General features: G+C 42.2%; 1 protein-coding gene and 1 long non-coding RNA gene across 2 annotated transcripts in view; one reads left to right on the forward strand and one right to left on the reverse strand.

The window, feature by feature from the left end:
* The window catches only part of Asic2 (acid sensing ion channel subunit 2), a 1,110,269-nt gene that overhangs the window by 656,568 nt on the left and 432,233 nt on the right, over window positions 1–21,468 (forward strand). The window lies entirely within an intron of this gene.
* On the reverse strand, window positions 11,392–20,105 carry LOC141414051 (uncharacterized). The gene is made up of 3 exons (XR_012439153.1): window positions 19,918–20,105; window positions 16,065–16,238; window positions 11,392–11,745 (listed from the first exon to the last, which is right to left on the reverse strand). It is a non-coding gene; the product is annotated as an uncharacterized lncRNA (long non-coding RNA).

The following is a 21,468-nucleotide window of genomic DNA, read 5'->3' on the forward strand; positions in this document are numbered from 1 at the left end:
CCTTGCACTTTGCCTGGATGTCTGCAGTCATTCTTAACAGGGAGTATAATTTCCATCGGGAAACCCTTCCTGCCTATCTCTGTGGGCCTGAGCTGCTCCATGTTCTGGTCTGTCTTCCCCATTTAAGTGTGAGATGCTTGAGAACAGGGCCATGGTCTTGTTTATCTGGGTATCCAGTGTCTAGAATGCAGCAAGGGCACGATAAGGATGTAATAAATGAAGGAATACATGCATGAATGAATGCAGGCTCCCTCTCCCTCTTCAGTCAGCCACTATTTAAAGCACAGATTGCAGAAGGTTAAGACGGGAAGAACTTAAGAGATATTTTAGTTCCATGTCTTCAATTTAAACATGAGGACATTGGAGCTCAGAGAGGGGAACATGTTTGTACAAGTCCTATCACAAGGCACAGGAAAGAGTCATGGCTAAAATCTCCTCTCACTGATTTAGGGCTATTTCTACCATACCACGCAGCTTCCCAATATATTTGTACTACCCTGAAATGTGAAAGCTAAAAATTTTGAAAAATGAAGTTCTAATAGAAACTCTCAGATGTTACTGGAAGTAGTGTGAATAAACACATCAATTTGGAAAGAAATCCAGCAATATCTTACATATGTAAATACCATGTGGCTCAGGAATTCTAATTCAGAGTACAGTCATGCCTCGCTTTATGAAGCAGATATGTTCTGAGAGATGTGTCATTCTGTGAACATCATGGAGTGAATTTACCCAAAACGAGTATAGCCTACTACACATTTGGCTATATGATGTAGACTATTGATCCGAGGCTTCTAAGATGTTACTATTCTAAATACTGCAGGCAATTGAAATACAACAGGAAGTATCTGTGCATCTAAACATATTTAAACCTACAAAAGGTACAGGAAAAATGCGGTATAAAAGATTTTTAAAATGCTATACCTGTAAAGGGCACTTATCATGGAAGATAAGACCTAGAAGCTGCCCTGGGTGAGTCAGTGAGTGAGCGGCGGGAAAGGTGAAGGCCAATGACATCACTGTGCAGTGCTGTAACTTTATGAACACTGTACACTTGGGCTGCACTAAATTTATTAAACTTTTTTCTTTCTTCAATAATAAATGAGATAAGCTTACTATAATATTTTTACTTTCTAAACTAAATTTTTAGAAAACGTCTCAATTCTTATAGTAACAGCTTACAATACATATTGTACAAAAATATTTTCTTTCTTTATATCATTTCTACAAGCTTTTTTCATTTTTCTTTTCTTTTTTAATACTTTTTAAAATTCTTTGTTAAAAACTAAGAGACAGAAACACATGGCAGCCAACACAGAGTCAAGATCATCAGAATCACTGTTCTCCACCTCCACATCTTGTCCTACTGAAAGGTCTTCAGGGGCAATAACAAGCATGGAGCTGTCATCTCCCATGACAACGAGGCCTTCTTCTGGGACTCTTCCCAAGGACCTGTTGGAGGCTGTTTTTCCGTTCACTTTTTTTTTTTTTTTTTTTTGGTGGGACTGGGGTTTGAACTCAGGGCTTTGCACTTGCAAAGAAGGTGCTCTACCACTTGAGCCTCACCTCCAGTCCATTTTGCTCTGATTATTTGCAAGATGGAGTCTCGATAACTGTTTGTCCAAGCCGTCTTTGAACCGTGATCCTCCCAATCTCAGCCTTCCAAGATTACAAGTGTAAGCTGCCGGCACCTGGCCAGTTCATTTTTCTTAATAAGTAGAGGTACAGTCTAAAATAACAATAAAAAGTATAGCATGATAAATATATGTAGTAATACACAGTAAAAACATAGAGCTTTAGTTTCATTAAGTATTATCTACTGTAATAATTATACTGCTGTACTTTTATACACCTGGCAGTGCAATAGGTTTGTTTATGCCACTGTCACCATAAGCACGTGAGTCATGCATTGTGCTATGGTGTTACAATGGCTACAGTGTCACTAGGCAATAGGAATTTTTCAGCTCCATTATAATCTTATGGGACCACTGCCATACATATGGTTCATTGTTGACTAAAATATCCTTATGCAGTGCATGACTGTGCGTTTACACACACACACACACACACACACACACACATATCCTGCAGAAGATATTTGTACTTTTTTACAACATTATGGATAACAGCAGAAGACTGGAAGGTTTAATAACAATCAATAGAGAAATAGACAAATCAGTTATAATATATTCATACAACGGATTTAGATTTAGCAACTAGAAGCCAGGCACAGTGGTGAACACCTGTACTCCCAGCTACTCTGAAGGCTAAGGCAGGAGGATTTCCAAGTTTAGGGGTTCAAGACCAGCTGGGGCGACATAGTGAGACCCTTTCTCAAGATAAAACAAAAACAAAATAATATTTAGCAACTAAAATAGACAAAATAGATATGTTACCATAGATGTAGCTCAGAAGCATAATGTTGATTGCAAATATCCTGGTGGTGGTGGTGGTGGTGGTACGTTCTTAAGATGTCTGGGACTGGTAGTAGGAGCAATTCCTCTGGTAGGTCCTCATCAGAATGGCTTCTGTAAAACCAGCATAGTCTTGTGGGCCATGAACTTAAGCATGTGAGATGTAGAACCTAAAGTTAAAGATGCTCCAGGGTTAGGTGGTATTTGGTGATAGATCCACGCTTTTCTTTGTTTTCTCAAGTTTTCCATCTTTCTTCTCATGAGAGGTAGTTTCTATGTAAATCTGGAAGTTTTAATAAATATTGTAACAATAGTAAACATAGGAAATGGATCAAAACTATAAGAAAATTGATAGTGTTTATGACAGCTACTGGAGACTGTCAGATGACAAATATTCACTCAGGAAAGGTGTGAGACCTTCTAGGTGAAAGGGTAAAGGCTGGTGCAGCAGCAGCCACCTTTGTCTCTTTTTTTCTGATAAGGTTGTCTTCCCTCCCATCAAGATTATAAGGGTATGAGTAGTCACACTGTTGTTCTGGGAAGGTGAGGGCCTGTGACAAGACTTGGGAGATACTGTAATTTTCCATACTCATGAAATCTCAGTGAAAGCCACTCTTCTTAATTCAAGAGTGGGCTAGACATCAGTACTTTACCCCCATCATTATAGGGAAGCCAATAAATTCTTCTAAGACTACATCCAACCAACAGAACCAAGCAGCTAAACACCCACATAATATTGACTGCAGAAGCAAGCTATAAAAGGATATCTATAATATAATGGTAATTACATACATTTTAAAAGCAGAAATATCTAGCAAAAGTGTAAAAATATATAGAGGGGAACATTCATTAACTTCAAAATAGTGTTATAAGAAGGAGAAATACAGCAGATGTTCCCCTTGTATCTGTGATGATACTTTCTTTTTTCAAGACAAAAATAGATCTAAGCAAATATGGTAAAGTCTCAATGTTTATTGAGTATAAGTGGTAGGTACATGGATGCCTGATTTTTTTCTATATACCTTTTTGTTGTTGTTGTTGTTGTTTACAATTTGCTATGTAGCCCACACTGAATTTGAACTCCTGATTCTACTGCCTTAGTCTCCCAGGTACTGATATTACAGCCATGTGTACACCACCAGTTCTAAACCTTTCTTAATATTCAGTTAGATTATTAAGGTCAGCTGAGAATTATTCAGTCAAAGGGACGAGAGAGTGTCTCAGTCTGGAGCGGGGGTAGAAGTGAAAACTGGCAGGTTCAAGGCCCAGAAGAAAAGGCTGTTGAGACTTCAAGAAAAGGTAAATTTCTTAGTACTGGTGGAAGTGAGAGAACAAGTAGGGGAGTAACAAGAAACAGTCCTGGAGAGGATTGGAGGTGAAATACCCTGGCCGCAGAGAGATTAACTCTATAACTGTGAATCTGGGGATAGAATGGGGTCAGATCAAAGGACGGATGAGAATGAACCCCTCCCTGCCCTGGCTCTCTTTCCATTCTTACCAGCAACCATTCCAGAGTCATATTTCATTTAATTATCTACACGTGCACATGTTAGATCTTTGTCTTTGTTCCTCCAGACCCTCTCTCCACACTCCACTCTTGCCCTCTGATCTGGAAAGGTGGACTCTCTGGATTAAATCAATGGGCTCGCTTGCCTTCAGCTACTGGTTAGGTTGGCCAATGGGAGCATCCAAAAGAATCAGAGGGAGGAGTTGCAAAGTCAGGCTCCTGTCCCCACCCTCACCCTGCAAGTCTACCTTGGGCTGACTGAGATCCTTACTAGGTCACTGCCTCTTTCCAGGTGGCCTGCTGGGTTCCTAGATCTGTCCTCTTCCTTTCCCCCTTGGTCCTGGGAATAGCAACAGCCCTGCTGCTGCTTCTGGCTCCACCTTTATAATTAGTCCCTTTGTAAAGAAAGCCTCCTTGAATCTTAATCTGCATGGCCATCTGTTGCTTGTTGGGACCCTGTCTGATACAGTGCACCTGTCCTCCTTGTCAGCCCCTGAACAACTCAAGGACAGGGCAAAGTGTTGGTTAATGTTAATATGCCAGGTATGGGTGCATTTGGGATTTCCAACACATAATTAATGAGAGGATGCAAAAATGATATTAATGAATGTGTGGATGAATGGGGAGTCCACCTTAGGTTATATGAATGGGACATGTGTAGGTGTTGAGCTCTTTGCAGCAAAGAAAACAATGGTTCTAGGGGAAAAATCAGTCTAGAGAAAGGAAAGGAAAAAAAGACCCAATATGTCTTCAACACAAGAAGCCCAGCAGCCTCAGGGCCAGGCTGCTCATTCATTTCTCTCATGGTGTGTTCAAAACGCCACAAAGCACTCATCCTACGGGCACAAACCAGACGCTCTGAGAATTTAGGTGACTTTCCCAGAGATCTGGTGTCCATTCTGCTTCTCCATGCCATGGGCAGGTCTGAGCCTCTTCCTATTTCAGCCTGGGAGCTCTTCATTAAGTGTTTGGAACCTCAGGTGGTCTTCATCTCTGCCTGCTGCACCCTCTGAGTCTCCCTACCCCAGAGGTTGGCATTTCTAAGACTCAGGGGGTGCCTTATCTGGGCTTGCATTGTGGCAAGGTACCCAAGTCCAATCTCCATTCATTCTGCATTCTTCATCTCAGTTGTAAATGTCACCGGTGTTATTACAGTGGTGACTGATGGTATGTTTATCTGCCTGGTGCTTTTCAAACCAATTAGGTGGATTTAGTGCTTGGATGAAGGCTCCTGAAACCCGCTTTCTGGTCTGAGAAAGAACAAACAGATGGATATTATGCCACAGTCCCCCATGCCAGTCCAGGCCCCAGAGTCTCCCTGTTGGAATCAGATTCTTCCTGCTCAAGAAATTAGCCTGTTTTTCTCTATGGCTTGATCAAAGCCAGCAGGAGCTGGAGTCAACAGGCCGCAAGATGGTACTTATTGATTATTGCATGCCTATGGCCAGACACTCTGCTCCAGGCTGACTCATTTCTTCATCTTGGCAGCTCTACAGGGAAGTGCTTAACATTTCTGTTTTACGGTTAAGAAAACCTAACTCAGAAAGGTGTTGTAGCTAAGATAATGTCACACAGCTTTGAAGCCTGGATTTGAAGTCAGGATTAGGTTTCAGAATTCCTGAACTCCAAACTCCCAGCCAAACCCCTACCACTTCACCAAATCCATCTCTTGTCAGTTACCAAAATGGCCTCAATACTGTCTCACCTCCTTCTGGCTTCTGGGTACTTACCCCATGCCTCCTTATTTCTTCTTCAAGCAAGTAGCTCCAGCCCTAAGCAAATGTGAGCAATTATCCCATTACAAAAGGGCACAGGCAGCCTGCTATAGAACACCAATGGTCACTGTTAGCCCTGTGATCTAAGTCATGAAGTCATTGAAGGATCCAGTTCAGAGATTAGATTCTGGCAAGACAGTTTGGGAGTTCAGACAGACCTGTGGCCTATTCCCAGTCCTTCCATTTCATGGTTGTATAAATTTGCAAAACTCACCTTTTGGCATGAGTATTTTTTTGGTTGGTTGGTGGGTTGGTTGTTTTATTGAGACAGAGTATTGCTAGATTACCAAGGGAGGACCTCAAACTTGACATCCTCAGTCTCCTGAGCGCTGGGATAACTGGTGTGTCCCACCAGGCCAGGACTCAGCAGGTATATTGTCCTCTATAAAATGGTATCATGATACTTACTTGTTTTTTTTTTTTTTTTTAAGATTAAAAAGATTATCTACTTAAAGTGCTCAGTACTTGGTGGCTGGTTGTTCAGTAAGTAATATCTGTGAAAAATGACTAACTTAAATTCCTAAAATCAAATTACAGCCCTATAGGGCCTTGAGTTACTTAATATCTCTAAGCCTCAGTTTCCTCTTCAATAAAGCAGGGGAAATACCATCACTTCATAGGCTTATTTCTAGCATTTCTTTAAGTTAGCAAATGCATATAAGTTAGTTAACATGGTACTTGACATATAGAAAGTATTCAGTAGACATCTGTAATGAATTTAATTAGTATTATCACAGTCTTCATTGTGGTCATCCTAGAAATTTAATGCATTTATATTCTCCTAGGTATCATTACTTCTTGTGTTCCATTCAGATCCTCTCAATTCTTACCATTCCTGTGGGGAAAAGCTTTCTGTAAAGCTTCTTTATTTCCATTAGGCAAAACTGACCATTCCTCTTCTGCACTGCCATTGTCTCTGGTATCTCTCTAACAATATGTGGGGTAGTATATCCATTTGCAATGTGAGTCTCACCCACCAGTAACCTATGAACAGTATGAGTACAGGTGATCAAACCTAATTTATCTCTTCATTCGCAGCATCTCATCCAGTATTTTTCTTACCACAAAAGACTTGATTATAAGAAAAGAGAAAATTTTAAAAAGAAAAGAATGTATGATTTCATTGAAATGTGCACAAATGTCACTTCTGAAAGGCAATCTGGTAAGGTTAAAGCCAAAGGAGAGGAACAAGCCAGGCTTCACTGAATTCTGAGGCCCTACAATTGAAGGCCAATATTGCTGAGTTTCTAAAGTACAAGTGTCCTCTGTCAACAGCTAACTTGTTCAAATGACCAAATCCCAGGGTGGGTCAACTTGCTCAACTATCCCATCCAGGTAATTTCTCCTAACACAAAAAGGGCTTTGAAGGGTTCTCTCATACTAACAGTAACAAACTGCTTCTGTGAGTGATATGTCTTTGAGAAATGAAGCTGATCAAAAACATTTAAAGGACAAATGTGACCCAAAGTCATTGTACAAACCTTTCCAGAGTGAATATTGGAGAGGAGGCATGCAGAGCTCACTCAGACCTGATGCTCTGTAAGTTACCCAGTCTTGTATGATCTCTCTCTTGGCTGAGCATCAGGTGGACTGGCCAGGGGTTGGAATGGGGTTGAGGGGGAGATAAAAGATCCAGAACATTTTCCAGAAAATCCCTAAGCAGGGGTAGGATCTTAAAATTCAGGAGAGTTAATGGATCAAATGTAGAATGGGACTATAACTAAGAGGCAGGTACCAGTGGGGAACTAGAGTCAGGTGGAAGCAAACACAGTGACCTCCCATGGATGCTATGACCCTTTCTGAAGAGTCCTTTTCTTACCTGAATGGACAGGTAGTTTCAAGGTGATTAGGTATATATGTCTTCTTCAAGGTTCAGCATAGAAAAGCATGCATTTGCTTTCAAAAGCATTTTCTACTTAAAGGTGCCTCTTAACTCTGGGTCCCATTATCGCAGCAAGAACCAAAGGTAATTTAGAGCCTTGCTACCCAAAGTGTGACCCATAAACTTGCAGTATCAGCATCAACTGTGAGTGTGCTAAGAATTCTGTTTCCTCCAATCAGAATCTTTGAGGAAAGGGTCCATATTTTAATATGTGCAAAAGATCTTTAAACATGCTAAGGCTTGGGAATGGTTTAGGGCTTTGGCTGTTAAGCAAAGGTGCTCATCAGAATCAACCTGGTGGTGAAAGGATGGGTGTCACTATGTGACATTCCCAGTGAAACAGATGGTAGGGACCCACCTCTCTCTGGGGCACTGGGGCAGGAGTTGAGCATTGTCTGGGCACTGCTGAATACTGGTAAAGTATTGTTATTGATAAGCCTTTGTTGTAACCATGTTGGATATGCTGAGGTATTGGGGCAGAAGGACTCCTTAATTGACAGCTGTCAGATCCTTTCCCATGGCCCCAGCTGCCTTGAGAGAAGTACCGCCAGCCAGACAGCCAGATTACTCTCATGCCACTTTGGCTGTTTTGAACACAAAGCATGACTCTGGCTCCTGAAGGCACTGCCCCAATAGACAGCTTGCACCATATTTTTTGCCACTAGAAGTATGAGCGAAGTCTAACTGACCCTGTAGCCACTTCCACCCAGGTCAGAGTGGGGAGCACTTCCTGGTGGCCTAGCAGATGACCTGTGTCTGGTACAAACCCAAACCTTCATTTGTATGACACTACCATGATTGGTGCAGACACTCTTGTCACACCCCTCTTCCTGGCTAATTAAACAGGCTGTTTGATTCATTTGGTGAGCAGCCAGCAGACACCCTCCTATATTGCCCCCTGGGGTTGCAACAGCAGGTCCAATAAAGACCTCTCAATCAGTTAGCCTTGCAGACTTTTTTTTGGTGGTGCTGGAATCTGAACTCAGGACCTCGCACTTGCTAGGCAGGCACTCTTACTGCTTGAGCCACTCCACCAGTCCTCCTTTGCTGACTTTTGATTCTCATCGTTCATCGAGTTGCTGAACTGGTAACATGAAGGAAAGAAGAGCTGTGGTGGCAGCAGGGCAGAGAGAGTAGTAGAAAGCCAGCAAACAGTCTGAGCAGTAGTGGGAGCTATTGCAAGAGTGCCATGATGGCATAAGCAAGGACAGCAACTGGTGGCCAGAGCCATTCCAGCAAGATCAGTGACAGAGCAGGGGCCTCCTGCGGCCATGGGAACCTCAGCAGCTGCTCATAGCTGCAGAAGCAGGGCTTGCCTCTGCAACCGATCAGGCCACAGTCGTGGAAGTGAAAGCCACAGAGAGGCAGCTGGAGTCACCTGGGGTGAAACTGACAGGAGTAACTGATGGAGCAAGCAATGGCAAGAGTGAAAGTGAAACATTGGCCAATTGCAGTCTGCTGCAGGGAGAGCAAAACTGACTTCAGCCAGAAGTGGTAAAAGTGAAACTGGCACCAGTGAACCAGGATTTTTGTTGAGAAACACCTCTCACTGAGGGCAAAAAAGTCACAGTACTTTGGGCCTCGGGGATAATCCCTAAGATCTGGACCCCAGTGCTCCTGCCCTAGCTGTCAAAGACCCAGAGCTTACTCCCACTGCTCACTTTCATCCACTGCCACTGCCTGCAAACACACACTGTAGGCTTGGAATAACTGAAGGAGCTTCCCAGGAACCTACCCACAATTTGCATTTTAGCAGAGCAGAAGGACCCCAGCCAGGTAGTTTTGTGTCACCAGGGCTCCTGAAACAGGGTCTAGAGGGATCTGGTCACTAGCAAATGATCTAAATGTCCTCTTGGTGCTTCAGAAGAAAACTTTAGTTTGGAAGTATTTGTTTTAAAGCTTTATCTGTTAGTTTAAGACCCAAACCCATAGTTTATGGCTTCCTGGCTGGATTTTGCTATTATTCCCAATTATAATGCTGCTACACGGTCCAGTTCAGACACCAGCTGCTCTGTGAGTCCCTTCCCAACCTCCCTAGTCTAAATGAATTATTCCAGGCTCTGATTCCTTACTGCAGCTCCATGCATGTGTCCCCTTTCCATTCTGACTCCATTCTTCCTTATATTTTACATTAGACCTGTTGTGCATTTGTCTCCCTGACTAGATGTCGATTGCTCACCCTGGTCTCCAAATTCCAAGCTTTTAGCTGTCCTTGTTTTCTGACAACTCTTAGCCTGATGTCTGGCCTATTGTAGGTACACAGTACCTTAGCTGCTGTACTCAAAACATTGAAAAATCCAAATTGTTCATTCTGAATACTTAAGTCAGCAAGCAGGAACTGACCATTTTTCTTCTTTGGAGGTGAAGTATGGGCTTCCTTGTATACTTTTAAATAAGGTACCACATTAGATCTTCAATTAACCCTAAAAGGATGCATGGGTGCCATTTTTCTCACCATGTTGCTGTTGCTCAGTGGGATCATGAGCCTCAGCACATTCTAAGACACTGCTGGCCAAACATCAAGACCGTATCACTCCATCATGACTGTACCACCCCATCAGAAGACAATGCTCCTTGTGTCTTCTGATTTCTCTGCTGCCTCCAGAGGGGCCAGTTAAGAATTGGGACTCTCAATGGTCCCTATTTCTGCTGTAGTTCCTGCCTGTTTCCCGTGTTCTTCTTTCTGTCACTCTAAAGGTCACTGGAAGCGCAGAGGGTGGGCCTGGCAAGAATCCCATGACCATCTGTTTCCAGGGGCTGCTATGCTAGGGAGCCTCAGGGTCTTAGGCTCAGCTGCACAGGCCAAATCTGCTCACTTCCAGCTGCCCCAGTCCCTCATGGTCCCTGCCCTTTGCTTGGTCTGGCTCCCTGCCCTGAATCACAGCTCGCCTGGCCTATGCCCATACACTGCTCTGTCTGTACAAGTGTATGTCCCAAGGGATTGGATCCTTTTCCCTGCATTACAGGCCAGTCTTTAGCTGGAGTCTAGTTTTGAAACTCAGCCTATCCACAGCACTTGTTTCTGCCAAGTCCTGCCCACTGCTCAGGCCCTCCTCAGTTAGCAATGCCAGAAGGTACCCAGCCAACTTTTCCCACCAACTTGGATACTATGACTGACTATTGGCCACCTCCCTTCTTTGGGGTCCAGGCTCTTTTCCTGAACTATCTTGGCCTCCTTCCCTTATTCACTACATTGTAGCTTCAGCTCAGCATACCTCATTCTCCAGTCTGCAAAGCCCAAATTGCTAGCAGCCTCCTGATCCTGCTGCTAGCCACACAGACAAGAAGTCAAAAGTTACTCACTGTCCCAGATCAGAAAATGGAATTTGAAGCCAGGCATGGTGGTTCATTCCTGTAATCCCAGCACTTAGGAGGCTAAAGCAAGAGGTTTGTAAGTTTGAGCCAGTTTGGAATATATAGTGACATGCTGTCTCAAAAACAAAACAAAAAACACATGAATTTGAGACCTGACTTTGACTTTTACTGTGTGACCTTGAAAAAATTGCTTTTTTCTAAAATCCTGTTTTTTAATCTGTTTAAACAAGAAATATGTGTGTATGCATATATATATATATATATATATATATATATATATATATATATACATAATTCATCTTATAAAGTTGTGAGAATTAAAACAGATATATGGAAAAGTTGTACCATAATATAAACACCCTGGAAAAATTATCATAGAATTACTATATTTTATGATTGTTCTGAAACAGAGAAGATAATGATTCTATTTTAGAAGTATATAATATGGTTAATGTGTTTTAAAATCAAGAGAACAAAACAAAATGTTTTTGTGCTTAAAACAGCTAATTTCTGCTTCACCTGGAAGATTGATCCATTTCAAATCTTAATTCTTGGATAAATTAGTTGTGACTATGTTTTGCTATCTGGAATGTAGAGGGAGGGCATGAAGTGGTCCTTTGTCTTTTCAGCCACCACCACTACCACCATCACCACCTCCCTCTTTGGCTGTCCTTGGACTACTGATTTGTTCACTCGTTTATCCAACAATACTCTGGAAATTCAGTATCTACCCTGGCTGGGAAGTGGAAGGGAAGGGAAGGAATGGAGCCCTGTTGTAAGTTCCTCTTGTTCTCTCTGGACAGTCTTCTTATCTCCAACAAAGGCATGGCTCACGCCCTTGAGGCACCAGTCCTGAGAACAAAGAAAGAGACATGTGACAAATCCAAAAGGATGCAGTATGAAAGTCCTAGACCTGAAGGAGACTGCTTAGCAACCTGTCCCTGTCTCTTTTGGTGGCATCAAACCTACCCAAAGATAATTCATGATATTCTCAACTTCAACAACATTTGAGAGTAAACTTATTGTCTATCTGTCTTATCACTTTGACAATCCTCTCTTAATTTACCCCGATTTTTAAAATACAATCCATTAGTACACAGAATCCATGACCTACTGAAGTCTTCCATCCCAGAATCCCAATGCCCTGTTGTTCAAAAAGTTCTTCCATAGTCTGCCTATATTTTCTCTGGCTTTAGGTTAAGGATACATTCTCAAGGTGGTCTTTACAGTGTTTAAGACTTGAATCCAACAGCCACCAAGAATACCCTAGTATAGAACCTTGTTACTCATCCCATTGAAGTTGGGCATGAAAGAGGAGGGGAATAAGAAGTCAGGAGTCTTATTGCATGACCAGCATTCATTTCTTCCCCTCTCTGGGTCCCAGATCAGTCGTATTTCAAGGATAAGGCTAGATCTTTCCAACTCTATAATTTATAAATTTACTTATCATCAAATCAACCCTGAAAGATCCCCTACTTACTCATTCCCCTACCTTTCCTGAAGTGATTTCAGAATGTGTTTTTCAGCTAAGGAACAATTTTCCTGTTAAACAATTAAGGAAAATTCAGAATTTGGGGAAAAACATTTGAAACTGGTGTAAAACGCTCTAACAGTCCCCTATGCTCCTAATAAAAAAAGCAGCCAGGAGGACTGGAAGCCAACATGAAATATGATCCACTTGTTCTCTTAACAGCCTTCTTCCCCACTTATCCAGGATCTGTCAGCTCCTGGTGCAAGCTGCATAAAGAATAGGGCAATTTCCTGTCTTTTATCCTGGTGTCTCTTGCCCCAGACACTATTTTATATGGAATTCCATTGTATTTTGTATTCAAATGGACTTGAAGGCAAACAAAACATTTAAAAGAAGTTTCTTTCTAAGCAGAAAAAAGTGCCTGGTTGATAACTTGTGAGCTGTAGAAAAGTCCTGAGTCAGGGAATCTGATGATTCAGGGTCACCTAGAGCTTTGTCCAAATGCTTGAGAGACGAAGATTGTTGAAGGGTTCAGAGTCAAGTTCCAGGTAATGGGCTCAGTAAGGGAGTTAATTTCGAGTCACTTACCTGCTAATTTTATAAAAACATTTTAAAAATGAAAAAGGAAGGACAGAAGCAAGGAAGGAAAGGCATGGGTGGAGCTATCTAGAAATCTGGAATCCAGGATGAGAGTCTTTTAACTGAAACTTCTTATTCTGACACCTTCCTAGTTTGTCAGTAATAAGCAAGCCTCCCCCCACCTAATGTGATTCAACTACGACATCATCCACATCGCTGCCCACCACTCTCAAGGGAAGCTGGCACTAGTGTTCTGGCTAGAAATGGGAGTGCCTCACAGAACATACCAGAAGCCAATGAGCAAGAAGAGTCAAGAGAGCTGTCACAATCCAAAGGATAAAGAGGGGAAAGCCAGGTCTTGCTGCATGGAAAGCAGGCTTCAGGGCCAGATCTAGTGGGACTGAGAAAATGAGCATTGACAGGTGACAGGGCAGTGAGCCTCACATTCTGTAGTATGGGATGTGAATGGAATGCCAGATGCACCCAGAATCTCAAATTTGGATTCTTTATAATGTGGTATTTGGATGCCTCTCAGAAGGGTTTAGAAACTAGCATGTCAACCAAGCTTTCAGATGATTCGTTCATCTTACTAACTCTTCCCAAGCTCTTCTTATGTGCCAGGCACTTTGAAGATAAGGAGAGAGAGGCACATTCTCAAGTCACAACAGCACACTGTGAGAAAGAGTAGTATCACAGAGGCATGCACCAAGTGTAGAGAAGTGCAGGAGAGAGATGAACGGGGCGTAGGGCTCCAGGCCATCCAGAGTTTCAGGAGGAGGATCTATCTTTGGTTCCATAGATCATCTCCCATGCATCCTTCAAGTGTTTCTTTTTTGTCTTTTGTGGCCAAAGCAGATTTCATGGAGTAGGGAACCCCATGGCAATGCTAACCTTACTTGCCTGTGGGTTGCTTCTAGGGGAGAGATAGCAAATGTCTTCCAGTCCTCTAACAGCATGAGAGTGAAAGGATGTGCCCTTTGCCCCAGCAGATCCCCATAGCAGAAACCAGTAAAGCCAGCACAGGATGCCCCGTGCAGGATAAGATAAACAGGATGGGGGCAGGTGGAATGTGAGGAATGTGAGGAATGTGAGCAGATTGCGAAAGATGACTAGAAGTACGTGCAAGATGTGCCCTGCCTGCTTGCTAAATGTAACCGTGTGCGCGAATACTGACCCTTGAATCTATAGGCTAAGAAGTAATGTACTCTTAAATGGATAGGCTGGAAATGTATGTGGTGTTACAAACTCATTGGCTATGTACTGTGCGGGCTTTTGCTGTAACGGCCGGTAGGGGCCTATATAAGATCTTCCCTAAAGAGGCTCGGGGTCTTGTCTGCCCAATCGGACCTGTGTGTCTGTGTGGGAGCTTGACCCTGGCTTGCCAGCTCAATAAACTCTGCTTTGTTGATTGCATTCACGCGTGACTCTCTGTCTCTCGGAGGAATAGGATTCTCGGACCCTAACAAGAGGAGTCAAGATACTTCTTTGTCCTTGGCATTCTTCCTTTGCTAATATCTAGCCCGAAAAGTAGTTTCTGAATCTGGTCTTGGTTGTGTTGTTGTGGCAATATAGTCAGAGGAGAAACCAAGCGACACTATGAGGAGTGGAGAACTCAGATTTTAATTTTACGCTAGTAGGCCCAGACGTGTTCCTGTGTCTGAGCCCTGAACAAAAGATTCACAGGATATTTAAAAGGCAGTGTAGGGCATCAGGTCACAAGGAATGTGCTCTCCCATAAATTAGGGGCTAGTAGTGGATTAGAGACCTAAGGTTTAGATAAGAACAGCAGAGGAGTCCTGCTTTGGAAAGTTTATTTACAAGTGGAGACAAAGGAATGCAGGAATGGGTGCTTATCTCTGCATGGTGCCCTTCACCTGGATCCTGAACTTTTGCATGGCTCTAATGGGCAATTCCTCACAGCTCTGTCCGAGGTTACAACTTTCAATTGACAGTTTACCATGTTTTACAACCCTCTTTCAAGGCTATCTTCCTTTTCATTCCCCCCTTTTGATGCTTTTTCCACTTGTGGACAAGCATCAACACTAGACTTTAGAAATCTCATAAGGGTTTTCTTGTCCCAAAGACCTATATTGTGTTACCAGGAGCTGTAACTTTATCACCTCCATTTGTGAGTTAATGAAGTTAGTTATGGCGTTAAGAAGGCACATACAAACACCAGTGCCAATAGAAGCATAAGGAGAGGGCCAGACAATGGAATCAGCCATATCTCGGACTATTTCCATCTGATTTACATAAAACAACACTCTGTGTTTAAGAAAAGTCAAAGCCCTTCTTCTTGGCAGTGAGTAAATCCAACCCACTCTCGTTTTGGAGGACCACTGATGCTAGAGAGTTTAGCTGGTCCTGCATGGTCACTATAGACCTAGCCACTTGTTTTATGTCATTTGTTAGGTCCACAGATAATTGATTATAGTAGGCGACTGATGAGGCAGTCCCTCCTATGTCTGTTCCTTTCCCAGTCATTATCCCCATTCTGATTAATAAAGGTACGAATTGGATAGTTCTCTTCAACCGCATATGAGCCATTAAAGGTGGGGGTGTCTGATTGTTAGGCACTATGTTTATCTGGGGTGAGGAATGCTAATGTGCAAATGCCCTTCCAGTCAGCTGGCAAGTACTGATAAGCAAGGGTCCCTCAGACAAGGAAGAATCCCAGGCTGGTGCACCATAGCCTGTCAACTGTACATCTAATGGCGGTAGCTGTACAGCTGAGATTCCAAGTTAAGGTTTCCTGTCCTAGAAGGAAGCCTTAATGGGGGGTCATGGTAGTGGCAGATCAATGTCTTTTACTGGCCCAGGTCCAACTAGGTAATCACTTCTAGGTGGCCTCGCTAGATCTGCGGCTCTCCCCTTAGTAAACTGATATGGGGATGGGGTGGAAGGGTAGGGTGACACAAGGAGGTTTATTTCCTCCCCTGTTTATGACTTTAAGGGGTCCCTGTCTTTCTGCCAGCAAACCATCTGCCCTATAGTGCCTTTGTTTTTGTAATCCAGTTAGGCCTATCAGCTTTCTTTATAGTAAATCGTCCCTCTCCTGGTGCACTGAGAGACTGATATGCTGCACACGAGTGACAGATACTGATAAAAGGTGAAGGCATACCTCGGTTTTCCCTGGAAGGAAAGCGGCCTTACGCAGGCGGAGCAGTCATCCCAGCCTCCCAGTTGGATAACCTCAAAATGTAGCAGAGTCAGAAGGCAATAACACATCAGAGACCTCATGCCTGAGACTGGGGTCTGGACTATAGACAACACCAAACAGCAGTAAGGGTTCCTCCTATGAGAAGATAATAGAAGAAGGTCAGCAGTAATCTCTTGCCTACGTTGCAACCCTGGGTAGCAGTGACAGCCAGTCCTAGTGCAAACAGATTGCACAATGCTAGTCGGCAGGATAAGGTATGGGTGATGGAGAAGAGAACACATTTGTGTCCTGGTGAATGAATCCTCAGGCTTACACCGTGTGTTGACCAACCAGCTTCCGGGATGTGGCTGGGGCAGGGCTGGAGATCTCTCCAGTGATGACATGCTGTTGTGACGTTCTCTGGAACCTTAATCTGAGAGGGGTTAGTTGAGTCAAGGACAGCCTGTCAGACGTTGGGCTCTGCAGGGGCAGCTGTCCTTTTATCCAGGAGTGATGAGTCCCGGGAGTGACGCCTGTAACTTCAACAGCCCTAAGAGCTGCTAACATTACTAGATGGGGACCCATCCAACTGGGTTGGAGTAGTTTCTTTTTAATCTTTTATGTATCATATCTCTTTTTTTTTAAACTGAGTAGAATTACATTGGCAACAATATACTGTCAGTATATATGTCCAAGAAAACTCTTTGTTATTTTTTTTTAAAGTTAAAAACACCATCTTTAAGTATTAAAGGACATGTTTAGATCCAAGAAAAATAGTTATTTTGTCTCTATTTTAGTAGAAGACCCTGTCTAAAAATATGAATTTGTGTCTGGAGAAGCTTTAATGTCAGATAGCCACACATGCATAAGAACCATCTCTTGAATTCTCTCGGCCTTGGTTATCTTTGAGAGGTCTGGCACCAATGACTCCATTGGAACTTTGATGGCATTCCCCCCTTTGTCTCCAAATTGTTAGTCTCTGAACAGTCTCTTCTGAAGATCTGTCTCCCATCCAAGTACTAACCAGGCCCGACTCTGCTTAGCTTCCAAGAGCAGACGAGATCGGGCGCGTTCAGGGTGGTATGGCTGCAGACTGAAGATCTTCCTTGATTGGCTGTTTTTTTCTGGATTTTGTTTGTTTGGTTTTGGTCCCACATTGGGAGAGAATAATGAGCAGATCAGGTGGGAGTCAGTGCCAACTAGACCCTTTTGGCTAAATTTAAGCAACAAAGAGGCTTAGAAGAAATGGTTCTTAGGCAGTGGACTTTTAGACAAGGACAATACAAAACAAAATCTAACAAAAGCAGATGTCTAAATAGTTAGCTTGGTTGACACATAAGCACTTATTAGAATCATTTTTATGGACTTGATTGTAAATGTCCCAGGAGGATCAGAACTGAAATGACAAAAACTTAAAAGAGCCATGTTTAAAATTTTGATGTACAATTTAGCAACTAACAGAACAGTACATCAGTACCACTTTTTGTTCCCATGTTTATCTAAATTTTGTATTGTAGAAGGCTTGATATACTTGAAAAATACAAATATATGTAATACACAGGAACCAGCAACAGCATCACAACTCTATAGAGGTTAATACGCATATTAATTTAGTTGTTGCTCTTGAAGTAAAACTTTAGATTTTTATCAGTTGAAGGGGGAAAGAACAGTTTTAGTAAACCCAAACAGCCCAGTCACAAACTAGCCTAAGGCACAAACTGTGTTAGAATCATCCAAGACAACAGTTGTTTAACCATGAGGTCATCTAGAAAGTTTTACATAACTGTTATAAAATAAGAGGCACGGAATAGGCACAGAGACAGCTCAAACACTGGTACAGGGTTTATTATTTAGGCAGGAGCCCTGTGGAGGGGGCCCCAGCAAGAGAGCAAGAGCCCATTGCCATATACAGGCTTGGGCTACACATAGGGGGCTAGTGGAAAAGTACTAGGAAAGTCACTGTCTGCCCAGCTGTCCCTGGCATATATCCAGGATGATAAAGGTGAGCCATCTGCAAGGGGGAGGGGTCTAGTCCTAACATGGCTGTCCTCATTGTTAACCCCAACATAAACCAACTCTTAAATGAACATGACTCAGTTACCTAAGTAGTTAAAACCCTGACAAAAATCACCAGAGAACACAGGTAAATATTTATGGAGACTAAGTGTGGAGTTAGGAAACATAGTGGCCAAGAATCATGGCTCAGATGTTGATAAGGGATTGTTGACATTAACACATGGCTCATGACATACAGCAGGATCCCACCAACCTGTAGTCAATGGAGCCCCCCTAAAATAACAGGCCCAATCTGGCCATCCCAGGCCAATTCCCTCTGCCTGACATGTGGAAGGAGTAGGACTAACATCCCCACTCTGTTATGTCAAATAAAAACTGGAGATCTTGACTTCCAGTGTCATGCTCCTTTTGGAGTTTTTATTTATTTATTTATTTATTTTTATCCTATCTAGAGGGTGCACTTTGGCTTTATATAAGTAAATCCGTCTTAACCCTCATATCAGTGCAGCAGTACTCCCTGTGTTCAGCTGCCTCTTGTCTCTCTGTGTTTTAATAAACTCTTGTTATCTTGACATATTTATGGATTAACCTGTAGTATCAAAAATTTCTGAGTTATCTTAACAAAACAAAACCACAATAAGATAATTTTTTGTAAATGTTATCTAGACCAATATAATATTTTTAAGGTAGCCTTGTTGTTATGAGCTTAGAGAATTAAGTTTTAGTTTAACATTAGTACATTAAATTTTGAAGTTATAAAACCTTTAATGTAATTGGATTTTAGTTAACTTAAGCAGTTATATACCATCTATAAGCTGTGTCATTTTATGACAATTTACTCTGTATCTTTGTGACAATTTATTTTGTATCCTCTGGGGAGCAGGTCTTTATCCTCCTCTTTATCTAAAAGTATTCTTTTAACCCTTTATTTTGAAAAAACCATATCCTTAATACCTTTTATATATTTTGTTACTTGTTGAAAATAACTCATAAAATCTTTTAACTTAGAGCCTTACATTTTCATGAGAAAACAAGAAAGAAAGCAACCCTGAAATTATTTTTTTGTATAAAAGCAATTTATAGAAAGTTCATTTGTTAATAGACCCATATATTATAAGAGAGAATTAAATCCCAGATTTTATTTATGACAGAATGAAACAGGCTAAGGTCATTTTAGCTACCTAAATTCCAAGATTTTGTTGCAGACTGTAGCCTCTTTTTTCCTTCCTGGCTAAGCCAGAGTGTTAACTCCTGAATGTCTGCATCCTAGTGAGACCTGACTGAAATAAGTTTGAAAACCTGTTTTTTTTGTTGTTGTTGTTGTTTAAGGTAGCAGTAGAACAGAGTAATAACTTTTACATTTACTCTATAATAAGAATCGTCCTTAAGATGTTTACATATTTAAATGTAAAAGCCTAAGCAGTTTATAACAAAGATCTTTAAAACAAATATCCTGGTTTTTTTTTTTTTACCTTGAGTATCATATTAACCTTATAGTAGCAATTTAAGAACCATTTCGAAGATGTTTACATACACACACAAAATAGTTTTATAAATTAAGCATGCCAGAAAAAATGTCAACTTAAGTGCGCATAAAATGAGCTGGAATTCCAGGAGCAGATTAAATTTTGCCCATGCTTTAAACAAATTTACACACACACACACAATCACACCGAAGTTATAGTTTCCTTCCCCTGTCTGGGAGAAGTCCCTGACCTGTGGAACTACTCTTGGAGTTTCCTGGGAGTGGATCAAGCTCCCATTCTGTCCAGTGGGATGGGACCTGACCTTGGACTGATTTCCCGGGGGTGGTGCTTACTGAGTCAGGACGAGACTGCCAGGTGAGTTGGTCCACTTCTCCGTGGAGTCCAAGCCAGATCAAGACTGCTCAGAGAGATGGGGCGTCCAGGCGAAGGAGGACCCGGAATACCCTCGGGTGGCATGCCATCTCTCATTAAGTCCTGTGTCCCTCCCTACTCCGATGCAGCCCAGCCGCCGGCTGGTGGCTCAAGGGGTCAGTCAGTTGGAATCTAGCTGGGCCCTCCAAATGTTGGGGAATATTTTGACAGATGAGAAGCCAAGCAACACTTGGAGGAGTGGAGAACTCAGATTTTATTTTTTTACACCATCAGGCTCAGACATGTACCTGTGTCTAAGCCCTGAACAAAGGATTCACAGGATATTTAAAAGGCAGTGCAGGGCATCAGGGTACAAGGAATGTGCTCTCCCATAAATTAGGGGCTAGTAGTGGATTAGAGACCTAGGGTTTAGATAAGAATAGCAGGGGAGTCCTGCTTTGGAAAGTTTATTTACAAGTGGAGACAAAGGAATGCAGGAATGGGTGCTTATCTCTGCATGGTGCCCTTCACCTGGATCCTGAACTTTTGCATGGCTCTAATGGGCAATTCCTCACGTTTTACAGCTCTGTTTGAGGTTACAGCTTTAATTGACAGTTTACCATGTTTTACAACCCTCTTTCAAGGCTATCTTCCTCTTCAGTGTGACTTGGAATAAGGTGATGACGACACATTAGCAGAAGTAAAAAAGAAAGATCGTGGTGCACTCGGTAAATGAATAGCTCCAACTATAAAGGGGAGTGGGGGCAGCAGGCCTTTGAGTGAGAACCAGAGCAGATTGATGAATATTCATTCAACTAACCTTGCCTGATGAGTTGGTTTGATTTAAACAGTAGGACTGAGAGTGAGAGACTAGACTGAATCCAACAGCAGGTTCTAGACAAATAAACCAAGTGCAGACAAAAATTAGGAGCACTTAGGATCTGGGATTTTAATTCAAAGGGATTGCCTGGAATACAACTTTGAGGCTACTGTGGAAATCTCAGAAATAAGAACAGGAATATATCTTTGAATAAGAGTAGTTAACATGATATATACCATTACAAAGAGCAGTAGAAAGCCCAAAGGGAAGAGGGTGTCAGGAAGTATTTGAGGGCACAGGTGACCCAAATCATAGGCTAAAAAGGAGAGCAAGGCTCAGTCACCTCTCCTATCACTTAAAACTCTACCTTCAAGCATCCAGCAGAGTAGAGACCTGGTAAAAGAACTAGGAGGGAATCCCAACTGTACATGATAAGGGTGCTCACTGTGGCCCAAAGCTTTCCCCAAATGCCTGGAAGTGTGGCTCAAGTAGTAGAGCACCTGCTTAGCAAGCACAAAGCCCTGAGTTGAAACTTCAGAACCATCAGAAGAAAAGAAGTCTGTGTGCCTTACACTGTTCACATGTATGAAATTATCACAATGAAATTCCCTCATATTATTATTCAAAACTAATTCAAAAATGAAGTTGAAAAATAGCTTTCCCCAGAGTTCAATGCTTCATTCACCTCCAGATCCCCCAGAAATATCAAAGA

Source organism: Castor canadensis, chromosome 11, assembly GCF_047511655.1.
Source record: "Castor canadensis chromosome 11, mCasCan1.hap1v2, whole genome shotgun sequence".
In the NCBI taxonomy this organism is placed as follows: Eukaryota; Metazoa; Chordata; class Mammalia; order Rodentia; family Castoridae; genus Castor; species Castor canadensis.